Source organism: Myotis yumanensis, unplaced genomic scaffold (genome assembly GCF_028538775.1).
Source record: "Myotis yumanensis isolate MYYU_CA2020_CCGP unplaced genomic scaffold, mMyoYum1.0.hap1 SCAF_3, whole genome shotgun sequence".
In the NCBI taxonomy this organism is placed as follows: Eukaryota; Metazoa; Chordata; class Mammalia; order Chiroptera; family Vespertilionidae; genus Myotis; species Myotis yumanensis.
The window spans coordinates 83938524-83952531 of NW_027223754.1; the positions used below are offsets into that span (position 1 = coordinate 83938524).

The following is a 14008-nucleotide window of genomic DNA, read 5'->3' on the forward strand; positions in this document are numbered from 1 at the left end:
TATCAAATTTCTTTTCATTGATATCCATCTCCCAATGACATCAAAGGATTACAATCTGTCCATAATCTACTTCCAGAGTTCTTGTTGCAATAGAGAAGGACTATTACCCATTTTTAAATATCACTCAGAATTAATATCTTCAGTGAGAGAAATGGAAAAATTAACACAAACCTTAAGACCTCCAGCAGATAGAAGACAATGTTCTTTAGGGACTTGATTGAAGCAATGTATTCACAGCAGTCTTTTCAATGGAAGGCATTCACAAAGGACGTCCCATGGAAGACAGTGTGGCTTTGACATGCAAGGCGTTTCTGGAAGGAAAGAAAAGCACACCATTAGATTATGTCCACAGCACGAACACTGCCCGTCTCAGCCTTTGTGGTCAGAAAGCACTGTTAGCATGTATTGCTGTTATTAATATAATAGTAGTAAATTCTGTTAATATTGTTCCTCCCAAGTCTCCTTATGTATAAATGTCAGAGTGGGAAATGGTAACCTTTCAGCACAGTTTTTAGAAATTTCTAAAGGTCAGATGTATTTTACTAATTAAGGGAAATATGCTTCTCCCTTTATCTAAACAGGCCGAGGATTGAAGAACTGTGGATGGTGTATGAGTCCAAAGGCAGCAACACTACAATTTACTGAGTGCCTACCTGCTGCAAGGCACTGTGCAAGAGGTTTCGTATACATGGACATTTCAACCTGAAGAACAGCCCTACAATGGAGAGTACTGGCTCCATTTTACAGATGAGAAGACTAAAGCACAGTCAGGCTTAGAACTCGGGTCTCTCAAAGCCCAAAGGCCTCAGGTACAGCTCTTACCCTCATTTCACATGTGGCCTATGAGGTTTAGAAAAATTCTTCACAAACAAAATGTATGAGAACAAATAATGTTGCAATATACTAAATTAATTCAAATATTAATAATTTAATTAAGAAATTACTTACTTTTATTTTTTTAAGCAAATATTGTCTTTTTTTATCCTCACCCAAGAATATGTTTTCACTGATTTTTTTTAGAGAGAGAAACATCAGTTGCTTCCCATACTCTCCTCTACCTGGGATCCAACCCCAAACCTAAGTATGTGCCCTGACCAGAAACAGAACCCACAACCTTCTGGCATGTGGGACGATGCTCAGTCAACTGAGCTCAAATATTGTCTTATTCAGTCAAGCCCCACTGAATACAGACACTAAGCTTTAAGCAGTGCACTTCTCCCATTGTTCTTTCTTATGCAAAGAGACAGAACTCATTGGAAACCCAGCAGCTCCCTTGTGTTATGGGGCAGGTTTGTGTGTTGTGTCCCATCAAAGAGAGGGACACAAACATCTGGTCTTCCTACAGTCCCTTCGCATGACTCACAGATCCTTCACTGTCTCAGTGAAAGCGAATGCCTTCTTTCCAAAGGGTTTTCCTGATGCAATTAGCAATGGAACCCCACCTTCTGTGGATATCCCTGAGTGCTATTACTGCATCTCCTCATGGCTGTCTCCATCATAATGGCTGAGAGTGACTGAGCAAGGCTCAACAGGGCTCCATCTAGATTTCTACTCCCTTTTTTAGTCAAATATCTGCATGTTTCAGGTGGTTCCAGTGTCCACACAGATAGCCCACAGCTTACCCTCCACCAGCTGTCCCAGCATCCACTCCTACTGTGTGTTTCAGGGTCACTGCCCACCAATTAATCACTTCAAAATTTCTCTTGAAGTTCCAGCCTTTAATGCCACAGACTTCTGTCTGCGTCTTGGAACTTTTAGCGCATACCCACACTGCATTGGGAAGGTTAGAGAATGATGGAATAGAAAGGTCACACTTAGCTTTTTAAATTTTTTCTTTTCTTTTCTTTTCGGCACCAAAAGCTTAAGTCATGAATAAGAAACAAGGAAAAAAAGACTGATAGTATTTTCAGAGCTTTGCAGGCATGTAGTCTGGGATTATTACATTGGGAATAAAAGAAAAAAGAACAGAGCCAGAGCAGTTTATCTTTGCATAAGAGAAAGGGGAAAAGCATGACAAAGAATGGGGAGGTATTTGGACTGCAGAATCTAACCTAAATGACAGGAATACAAAATAAATGGAAGTTTGTCTTAAAATGTCAAATACTAGCGTTCTGTTTACTTTATACAACTTAAAAACAAAGTGTCATATTATATGCCTAAACTTGTAGACCCCTTTTCCCATAAAAGCCCAATGGCAATTTTCTAGTATTCACTCAGCCACTGTTTATTGCATACTTATGAGTTCATCAATAAGTAAGAAAACTCTAGGAACACTAAAATAAGCAAGATAATCTTTCCCCGAAGCATGTTACTACCTTGCAGAGAGACACAACTAGGATGTTAAAAATTATAAGAAGGTGGTACTTGAAAGAATAGGGTCTGGACCAGACTACCTGGAGGTGTTCCTGCTTTATCACTTACTAACTGTATGACCTGGGCAAGGTACTTAAACTCTTTAACCTCAGTTTCTTCATCTGCAAAATGCAGAATGACATACTTCTGGCACAGGTGATTGTGAGCATTAAGTAAAAATCAACACAGAGTGCTTGGCCCAGCCAGTGGCACTTGGCAAGAATTCATCAAATGTGAGGAAGATGGAGAATGAGTGCATAGCAGAACAGGATGACACTGGTGAGGCAGAAAGTGCTCAGAATCCAGTGGGGAAGGTAACATGCATAACCATCCATAACTAAACAGGCACAAATGACTAGGCTTTTACAGATTCTCTGATGATTATTGAAAAGCTAGACAATGTGCTCCTTTAGAAAACAATAGATCTATGGAATTAGACATTATTTTCTAGGATTTTGTGTGAAAGTAGATAACTACCATAACAATATAGCCAGAGAATGATAAAAACAAAATCTTTCTATTGCCATTAAAAAAAGACACAATATCCTGCTGGATCCTGTTCTATTCAATTGTAATCCAAAAATGACACCGTGGCTTTTAATGGAACTTGGCAAGATCTATACATACCATTTTAAAATTCAGCCTCAAATTTAAATTACTGGGCTTGTGATATCATACAGTAGTGTTTGTTTTTTTTTTTCATTATTTATGCTTTTAGTAAGTCTTAAAATCAGGAAGAGTCCCCTAATGTTGTCATTCTTTTTTTCAAAAATGTTTGACTCAATTAAAAATATAGAGAAAAATGTGATTCTTATAAGAACTTGTATTTCCATTAAATTTTAGAACCAATTTGTTAATTTCTCAAAAAAAAAACAAAAAACCACCACCAACAACACACATCCCACCTTTTGGGAACCATATTGAATCTACATATTACTTTGGGAATAAAACAACATCTTCATAACACTGAGTCTTCCATTCTAGAATATGGTATCGCTCTTCATTGATTTAGGTCTTCTTCAATTTTTATCACAAATCTATATATATAAAACCCTAATATGCAGATAGAACGAATGGCAGAACAACCGAACAACCAAACAACCAGTTGCTATGACCACCAGAGGGTGCGAGCGGAACGTGGCAAGCGTCGGCAGCAGGCAGCAGAGCACAGAACATGGTGGGTGTTGGCCACGGCAGGATGGAGGAGCAGATGAGTGGGGGTGCCAGACCAAGGCAGAGTGCCAGTCACTGTCATCAGGGCAAGCCTCTGGTGGTTACTAAAAATTCTTTGCTCCTGTGCACCACAGTCCTGCCCGGTGCACCTGCTGCCAGTGCCCAGTGTCGGTCCTGATTGCTCGGCGCTGTCAGCGGGTGCAAGCATCAGCTGCCGACCTGATCGCCCTTCAGGGCTTCTCCACCACCTCCTCCTCCTCCTGAGGTGCCATCGGGGCAGCAGCCACTGCTTGCACCTGCTAAAGGCGCTGGCCCTGCTTGCATCCGCTGCTGGTGCCGGCCACAATCACTCTGCACCTTAGGCAGGTGTGAGCGGGGCCAGTATCTTCAGTGCATGGGAGCGGCGGCAGCAGGAGCAGGGCTGCCGGCAGAGAGGGGACCGGGGGCCATAATGTGAGGGGTCGGGCAGGGGCGCAGAGGATGGGCTGAGACCCGCCCCTGTGCCCCCCACAGCCTCATGGCCTACAGTTCCTTTCAAGGTGCACAAATTCGTGCACTGAGCCCCTAGTGTTTTATAATTTTCAGTGTACAGGTCTTGTACTTCTTTATCTAAATATATAATCTTATGGTTTGATAGTATTATAAAAGGTACTGTTTTTTCATTTTATTTTCAAATTATTTCTTAGTTTATAGAAATAAAATTGGTATTTTTATATTGACCTATATCCTGAAGCCTTGATAATTTCAATAAATTTTTGCTGTTCAAATGAAACTTTTAGATTCCTTAGGATTTTCAAAATCATGCTATTTACAAATAGAGATCATTTAATTACATTGTCCTATCCAATATGTTACCTTTTAAAATTTATTTTTAGTGAATCCTATTGCATTGGCCAGTACAATGTTAAACAGAATTAGTGAGGGTGGATACCCATGTCTTCTTCCTGATTTAAGAGAAAAGTATTCATTGCCTTATATTGTTAGTGTAGGTTTTTCATAGATGCCCTTTATCAGATTAAGAAAAATGCCTTCTATTTCTAGTTTTGCTAAGAGTTTTTATCACCATTAGGTGCTGCATTTTGTAAATGTTTTTTCTGAGTCTACTGTGATAATCACATGATTTTTCCTCTCCTTTATTCCATTTATGTGGAAATATTATTTGAATGTTAGCATATACTTGCATACCTGGAATAAATTCAATTTCATTAGGATGTATTATTACTTCTATATATCACTGTATTCTATTAATAATTATGGGTTTAATATTTATAATATTTTTGCATCTATGGTCATGGAGGATATCAATGTGTAATTTTTTTTTATAGTGGCCTTATCATGAGTTAGTACTAAAATTATACAGATTTCTGCCCTGGCCAGGTAGCTCAGTTGGTCAGAGCATTTTCCCAATATGCCAAGATTGTGGGTTCAATCCCTGGTCAGGGCACATACACAAAGCAACCAATGAATGCATAAACAAGTGGAACAACTAATCGACGTCTCTCTCTCTCTCTCTCTCTCTGTGTGTGTGTTTCTCTCTCTCTCTCTTTCAATGTGTATTCTCCACATTGGCTTTCTTCATGTAAGTATCAGGTAACTCTCATTTCAAGACTGTCTTTCTGAAAATATGATTTCCTAAGGTTTAATGCTATCTCCTATCTGGAATAACTCTTTAATTTAATTGATGGATCCTTCTTTAAGGATCCATCTCCCCTTCCTCTCACACTTTCTAAAATCAATAAATAACAAATTAAAAAAATAAATAAAGTTATGCAGATTTTAGACAATGACTTGGGAAGTGTCGTCTCTAACTCTATTTTCTCAAGATTAATATTATTTTTTCCTGAAAAGTTTGAAGGAATTTACTAGTACTAATACCATCTGTATCTGGAATTTTCTATTTGGGACAGCTTTCAATTACAAATTCAACTAATTTAACAAATACAGAGTAATTCCTATTTTCTACTTCTTCTTGTATTAGTTTTAATAGATCTTATCTTATTAAACAAGGGATTTCTCCAATTCATCTAAAATGATTTTCTTTGTCTCTTACTGTTTCTCACACCCTATAATAACAATTCCTGCACTTAATGTCTTTTCCATTCTACTTTACTTGACTAAACTATATCCATCTCTCTGAGTCTCCTTCCTTGACATATTCCTTTAAATGATACTTTTTTCTTCTTCTCTTAGCTTTTCTAGCCCTTACTAATTTAATCTTATACCGCTTTGTATTTTTCATTATCTTTTATTAGTTTCCTTTTTTCTCTGAAAATAGATTATGGGATCCTTGAAGGCAGAAATTATATCTTATCCTTCACTGTTTCATAATATCTAACATAGTCTTTAACATTAAATAAATATTTATAAGATTATTGATTTGTCCACTCTTTGGGTTAATTGAACCATCCATTGTGGATGAATTTGGGGCATCTTATAGTGCCATAAAGCATGGAAGTGTTAAAAATAATAATAAAGCCCAGTCAGTATGGCTCAGTGGTTGAGAGTGGATCTATGAACCAGGAGGTCACAGTTCGATTTCCAGTTAGGGCACATGCCTGGGTTACAGGCTCGATTCCCCATGTGGGGCATGCAGGAGACAGTTGATCAATTATTTTCTTTTACCAGTGATGTTTCTCTCTCTCTCTCTCTCCCCCTCCCTCCCTCTCTGAAATCAATAAAATATTTTTAAAATAATACTTATAAAAATAAGGAACTACACTTGGGCACGTCAAAAGGCACAGGAGTCAACCTAAAACGGCTCCCAATGGCCACAATTTAAACCACTTGAGTAACAAAACAAATAATCTTACTATTAAGCTTTCTCAGTAGCATGATTATTGCACCCACTTTCAATTTTAATTTATGATACGGCATTCCCAAAGGAGTAATACTATTAAGAAATTCGATGGAAAAATGTTCCTTTTTGGCATCATCTGTTGAATCGATGGAATCATCACTCAATGCGTGAGTCAACGTTTATTTTTAAATTGCCAGTGTGCGTCATATGTACCGGCTGATTGGTCAATCAGATGTACATGACACGGCCACTTTCTTTCAGCCTCAGAATGTCAACAAAAACTACCAAATTCACGATTGACAATGACAGATGGAAATACTATGCACACGTGCGATTGGTGCCAGCGAAAGCTTTATATGTATCATGCATTCACAAGTCAACATTTAATTTTAAATTGTCAGTGTGCGTCATATGTACTGGCTGGCCGGTCAATTGGATGGTCAGATGAATGGACGGTTGGTCACTTAGCCATATATATATATATATATACCTTTTATACAAGGAAAAGGTACTTTTTTCTAGAATCCAAAAGCCTCATCCATTCATAACAAAAAAAGAAGAAAAAAAAAGAGTTCTAGTCTGTAAAACATTTGACTTATACTCTTCAAAACTGAAAGATTATGAAAGACAAGGAAAAACCGAGATTGGAGGAAAGTAAGGGGACTTGATCCCTGTGGTATCCTAGATTGGATCCTGGAACAGAAAAACAAACAAACAAACACAAAACAGAATTGAAAAACTGGTGTAGTCTGGTTAAAGGTATAGCTAATTGTACTGTACCAATGTTAATTTCTTTGTTTCAATAAATGTACTATAGTTAGGGAACCACAGTAACCATTGAGGGAAGCAGGGTGAAGGATATACAGGTACTCTCTGTATTGTCTTGGTAAATCTAAAATTATTTCAAAGTCAGAAGTTTTTTAAATGAAAAAATATCTATTATTTCATTCCATACATTTATGTTCGGATTTACTGGTAGTCTGTGCTCCTTGTGTTTATATTAATAATTGAACTTATGTTCCCTTTTATGATAGAGTAATTTGGATTTATAATTAAACATAAACTAATTTTATAAAATGAGCTAAACAAAAGTAATTTATCAGTAACATTATAATTTACTAGTAATATTACTAATAGCCATATTACTAATAGCCATGTTAGTAATACCCATAACAACTGCTTCCAAGAAGACACAGGGTACCATAAGGGAAGTAAATAATAAAGGTCAATGTCCATTACCACTCTTACTTTAAAAATAATGGAGATAATACTGATTCTCTAAGAAAATAAATGATGAAATGAAACATAGCTATCCTTTAGTGAGGTAGTACCAAATTACTTCACACTGTAACTTCTTAAGGAACTGCAAAAAGACATGAGATCTATACTGGTTTCCAGCTCAAGATGGTAAACAGATCTCACCAGTTTATTCCATGCATTCTTAGGTTCCCATTAACATTAAAGTCAAGAATACACATTGTCATAAATCTATAAAAACAAATAAAATGGGAACTGATGAAACATTCCAGCAAAATTCTAGATAATAGAATTGAACAGAGACTGATAACTTAGATACATGTGAGAAGGGAGGATGATCAAAAGAATGCAGAATCATAGAGACCCTGCTGGGAAACACAATAGAAAGTAAGATCCTGGGCCATCATCTCTATGATCCTGAGTTCCCAGTCAAATTTTCATTCTTAAATATATTTGGATAATGACTATTGAAAGACATTCGAAGAAAGTTGGAAAGATTAAAGAAAATATCTACTATAAGCAAGCAAACAAATAAATAAAAATGACCTTGAGGAAACCTGAGTAATTTTGGGAACAAACAGGAATTTTAAAAACTTTAATAAACAAGAACAGAATTCTAAAAAAAGAAGGAACAGAAAATAGGAAAGAGTACTAGAAGATTAAAAGTATAATAGTAAAAGAAATTTTTTTAAATCAATATAAGGTAAGAAAATAGTTTTGAATGAGTCTCCCAACAAGTTAAATAAAAATGGAAAGAAAAATGGAAAACACAAGAGAAAAGATGCACAGAATCCAACCTGGAGGACCAACAACTAAAATTTCTAAAGAGAATTCCAAACATGAAAAACGGAGGAAAAAGATTAATCAGAGAAATAATTTAAAAGAAATTCCCACCACTAAAGGTCACAAGTTTTCAGAATGAAAGGGCCCATTAACAGGCCCATCAAAAGGGCCTATCAAGCAAAGAACTATACTTAGATATATTTTACTCAGAAATCCTAAAAATAAGTTTCTAAAAATCGAGGGGAGAAAAAACAACTTTCAAAGGAACAAGAATCAGATTTCTTATCAGCAATACTGGATGTTAAAAATAGGGCAATGTCTCCAAAATTCCTAAAGAAAATTATTTTAAGCTATACTTCTTGATTTAGCAAAAACATTAATCAAGTCATTTTTAGATATGTAGACATTCAGAATATTTACCTCCTGCATGCCCTTTATTTGCAGGTTCCCGAGAATATGCTTCAGCAGCACATGGAAATAAAGTGAGAAAGAGGAAGACATGGACCCAGGGGAGATCAGCGTCTACCCAGCAGTTACTCCACCCCAGGGCAGAGGAAGGTGCCCAGGAAAAGAAGGGATTTGAAATATTTCATTCTACCTACTGAGAAGCTGAAGGTAGATAACGGTGCCATAAAGGTAGATGATGCAGCCGAAACCGGTTTGGCTCAGTGGATAGAGCGTTGGCCTGCGGACTGAAGGGTCCCAAGTTCGATTCCGGTCAAGGGCATGTACCTGGGTTGCAGGCACATCCCCAGTGGGAGATGTGCAGGAGGCAGCTGATCAATGTTTCTCTCCCATTGATGTTTCTAACTATCTATCTCTCTCCCTTCCTCTCTGTAAAAAATCAATAAAATATATTTAAAAAAAAAAAAAAGGTAGATGATGCAAAGAAAAATAAAAGCAATTAGGAACACTAAGAAACACAAAACACTATATGAAATAAGTCAGTGTAATCATAGTACAGTACTTTGGACAGCAGTGAATAATCCTATATAATAAAAGGCTAATACGCAAATCGACCGAACGGCAGAATGACCGGTTGCTATGACACTCACTGACCACCAGGGGGCAGATGTTCAATGCTCCACGGCAGCACTAAGGATTTCCGATTGATGGCTTAGGCCCACTCCTCATGGGCTTCTGGAGTGCATGATTTTCATGCACTGGGTCTCTAGTAATTACATATTCATAATATATTTTATTAATTTTTACCTTTAGAATCAACCTAAGATAAAATACTAAGTTTGTTTTATGGTTAAAAAACAAATTTAAAGGATATCAAGCATAATAATACAAAATTAAAAGCACAAATGAGAGTACTAGAAGGCATTGAAGAAAGAAAAAGTTATGGAAAGGGTAACATTCTCATCTTACAAAGTAAGAAATCATTAGATACTATCTACAGTTAATAAGATTGATACAGGAATAAGTGTGTTATTTAAAGCCCCATAGGTAACCAGAGAGAACTAAAAAGTGAGTGTATATTGGGAGTGGGGAAGTAGTAGTACAAATAAGCTAGAATCTTATCTATTATAATAAGTCAACAGATAATATCTAAATTTCACAAATCAAGAAATGTTAATTATACACACAAACGCACATACATATACTTGACTCATCCAGTCTCACAAATATATTTAGAGCAATAAAGGCAATAACAAAAGTATAAACACAGAGACATCAAAATAATTATATTTTGCTTTTCTCTGCAATAAATTTGGGGGTGAGATCTGGGACTATAGCTTTTTATTATAAGCCTACTGTAGTTTTTCAATGTATAAAGGTATATATAGCTACATTATTTTATTGACAAAATAAATATGAAATATTTATTAACATTTTAAAAATATATATTAGGAAATCATCCAACTAGAGTAAGTGCTTCATAGTATAGCCCTCCGTATTTAAATAAGGTCTTGTTGGTATTTCAGAAATTAAAATACTATACTTCAAAGTCTTAAACAGAAATGTCTTCTCCAAATTCTATCCCATGCAGACAATATCACAAAAACATTTTAAAATACATGATAAAATAGCCTACTTCAGGGATATTATTTGCTAAAGAATTTTTTTTTAATATGGTTAAAATATTTGTGGAAACTACATGAGGTAAGTAAATGCCAGTCCTTCATACTCTCCAGGATGGGACCTAAGACATAGCAGAGGAAAGGGCCAGATCGGTCTCTTGTGCTCACTCGCACAGCAATGGAAGCTGCTTCAATTAGAGCCATTCTGAAATATCCTGAGCCTGTCACTTATGTCCTATGGAATTGCCAATAAGCAAGATGACAAACGGCCCATCAGAATCAGGGTCTGTGAGCCATATCCCCAATTTTCATTTCTAGGACACAATACCTCCACCATCAAACATAATATGGCTCAGATGACTGTAGACATACTGGGGCCCAACAGAACTTATGTCACTTGAAATTTGGATGTACTCGGCATGGCATGAAGTTGAATTTTCTGAATATAATAACGATTCTGTGATACAAATTTGGAAAAAAATAAAAATGATGTGGAAAATCTTTAAAAAGAAACAAATTTCAATATAAGAAAGATTGTAGAACCTGTGGATGATACTCTCATTCATCTTTAAATTCCCTTTGCTTTGCGTTTAAACATTTCAAAGAAAGAGTTTTCTAATGTCATTCAATATAGGCCAACATCTGAAATTCAACGACAGACTTTAAGTACTTCCCATCTTGTAGCAGCTTTAAAAATAAATGCTGGCTTGCTTTTCATAGGGAGAAAAAAAAGCAGAACCCTCCCACCCCCCTTTTCCTGAATGAGAATTTTCCAGCTGCTGCAAAGTTTCCAGACACACATTCTCAGGCTTGGGTAGTCCTACATATAAATACTCACTTTTAACAAAAATTAGGGCTTAGAAAGGTTCACAAGTAGTAACAGACTTTAGATCTCTGTTGGAAATCATAGAGTTTATCTGTACATATATAGAGATAGATATTAGAGGCCCAGTGCATGAATTCACGCACTGGAGGGGGGGGGTCCCCTCAGCCCAGCCTGCACCCTCTCCAATCTGGGACCCTTTGGGGAATGTCCGACTGCCGGTGGGATTGGGCCTAAACCGGCAGTCAGACATCCCTCTCACAATCCAGGACTGCTGGCTCCCAACCGCTCACTTGCCTGCCTGCCTGACTGCCCCTAACTGCTTCTGCCTGCCAGCCTGATCATCCCCTAACCACTCCCCTGCCAGGCTGATCGACGCCTAACTGCTCCCCTGCTGGCCTGATTGCCCCTAACTGCCCTCCCCTGCTGGCCTGGTTCCCCCCAACTGCCCTCCCCTCCTGGCCTGGTTCCCCCCAATTGCCCTCGCCCGCAGGTCTGGTCCCCCCCAACTGCCCTTCCCTGCTGGCCTGGTTCCCCCCAAATGCCCTCCCTTGCCAGCCATCTTGTGGTGGCCATTTTGTGACAACATGGGGGCAGCCATCATGTGACCACACGGGGGTGGCCATCTGGTGCAAGGGCATGACAGTTAATTTTCATATTATCTCTTTATTATATAGGATAATTAGAAGAGGGAAGTTACCAAAATATTTTTGCAATAGAATAACAAGCAATAGAATAAGTTCCATGACAGCAAAGATGTTCTCATTTACTTCTATATCCCATTATCTAGAAGATAATCCTACATGTAATAAGTATTCTATAAATGACTGTAAATAATTTTATTATAAGAGCAAAGGAGCAAGTGCAGGTGAGAGTGCTTTACAAATTCTAAAACATTCTAGGAGTTTAGTTTTCACTGTTGTTATTTCACATAATTCTATCCCCTGTCCGGGCCCCAGCAAGGCCATTCCCTGCATTTTGAGGGCTAACACTGCCCTGTGTAATTAGTTTCACCTACAGGCGAGACAGAATAGTGCAGTTGTTCAGAGGATAAACTCTGGAACCAGACTGTCTGAGTTCAAATTCTGCCTCTAAGTCTGACTTACTGGCTGTATGACTTTGAGCAAGGTATTTACCCTTTTATGCTTAGCCTGTCCATCTATAAATTGGGAGAGAGTAGTGCCTAACTTATGGGAATGTGAGAATCAGATGGGTTTCTGTGTATAACTCACTGAAAGCACCAAGTGCTGTTGCTAGTGCTGATACTACTGTTTTACTACAGGATGTAGAAAAGGAAATTCAATGTTATTTTTTAACTAATGTCATATAACTTTTAACAATATATTTTATGTTCCCGAATTCTTTAAGTTTCAACTTGATGCACCATTTGTCTACATACTTATCTGCTTAAAGAGTCCAGTGGAGTCACAACCCAGTAACTTATATGTTTTGAATACATTCTGGATGTTAGCTGAGGCATTTAATCACAGAGGCAGCTTCAGGGTCTTTATCCTCTGCATGCTTTTAAAAGCACATTGCTAAATGTTCGCTCTCTCATGAAGGTCTTTTAATGTGACTTGGACATGACAAGCTTCTTTAAAAGTAAAACAGTTTTAACTGTTAGTGGGATTGGCTTTAGCAACATTCTTAATGTTGATAGGTTAACATATTTTCAGATAATTTCATTCAGAAGAGTTTAATTATGATTTTATGAAAAAAACATATTGTTTGTTCAGTTATATTTATATGAAATCTTTGCTCCATTAGTAGTGAAATCCAGATGTCAGTTTATTTCCATGTAAACACATCAGATTGATGTGAAGTTTTCGGGGTACTTTAAAAGGAAAAATCCAAAATAAAACAACACACCACTTCTGAATCATATTCCGAGTTAGGAGTAAGAAGTTTCAGTTAGAATTTACTAAATTAGATCAAGGAGATCTTCTGGCAGGGTGGGGGTTGCCAAATACATTCTGAAATTCCCAAAATAAAGCATAAAGCAATATGCCATTTCGCTTGTTCTTTTATAGTGCTTTGGGAAATGTTAGACTGCTGATCTGCATCATATCACCTCCTTATAGGAGAAAATCTATCACCAGCAGCTGCTTCAAAGTGTAATACTCTTGCAGGATCATACTAAGAGATGTGAGAGGAGGTCACCAGAAATTTTCTTTCCATAGGTGATGCCAGCATAAAGTTAACAGTGTGTGTGTATTCATATTTATGTATGTTATAATATATATACAGTATACATACAGAAGATGGTTCGTTGACTTATACTTTGACAAGATCAGGTTGGGTTTTTCTATTAGCAGTAGGTCTAAAAATGGCTGTTCAGATTTAAACTGTTACAAACAGTTCCACAAAAATCTTCCCAGAATATCAGAGCTACTTCTAACTTGCTTTCCTTCTGACTATACCGTACACTGCTAATTACACAAAACTGTATGAGGCTCTCATACCATTTTGCATATTTTCATCCAAAAATTCAAACCTATTCCATCCTGAGAACAAAAGCTGGCAAGAAGCACTCAAGTGATGAGTGAACAAAATGCAATAAAAAAGCAACATACTGACATAGAAATGTCATGTGAGCTGCTGCATGGCACGCAGCTCCAAAGTTTACCAAAATATTTTAAAACACTTTGCCAATGAGCATATAATTGACTGAAGGACTTGCCAGCACTATTCTAGAGATGTCTAACATACTACACAATAAAGAAAATCATTTACAATAAAAAATTAAATGTTAGAAATACATTTTTAGAGCGCTTTAAAAACCAGTGCAGTTTGCCC

At 37.1% G+C, this 14008-nt stretch overlaps 1 protein-coding gene across 2 annotated transcripts in view; it reads right to left on the bottom strand.

Moving 5' to 3' along the window:
- Nucleotides 1–14008, bottom strand: part of ENOX1 (ecto-NOX disulfide-thiol exchanger 1) — a 576449-nt gene that overhangs the window by 291948 nt on the left and 270493 nt on the right. For both annotated transcript variants that reach the window (XM_070409022.1, XM_070409021.1), the window contains one exon: nt 172–311. The gene's annotated coding sequence lies outside the window, so the exon portion shown is untranslated. The remainder of the gene's footprint in view (nt 1–171; nt 312–14008) is intronic.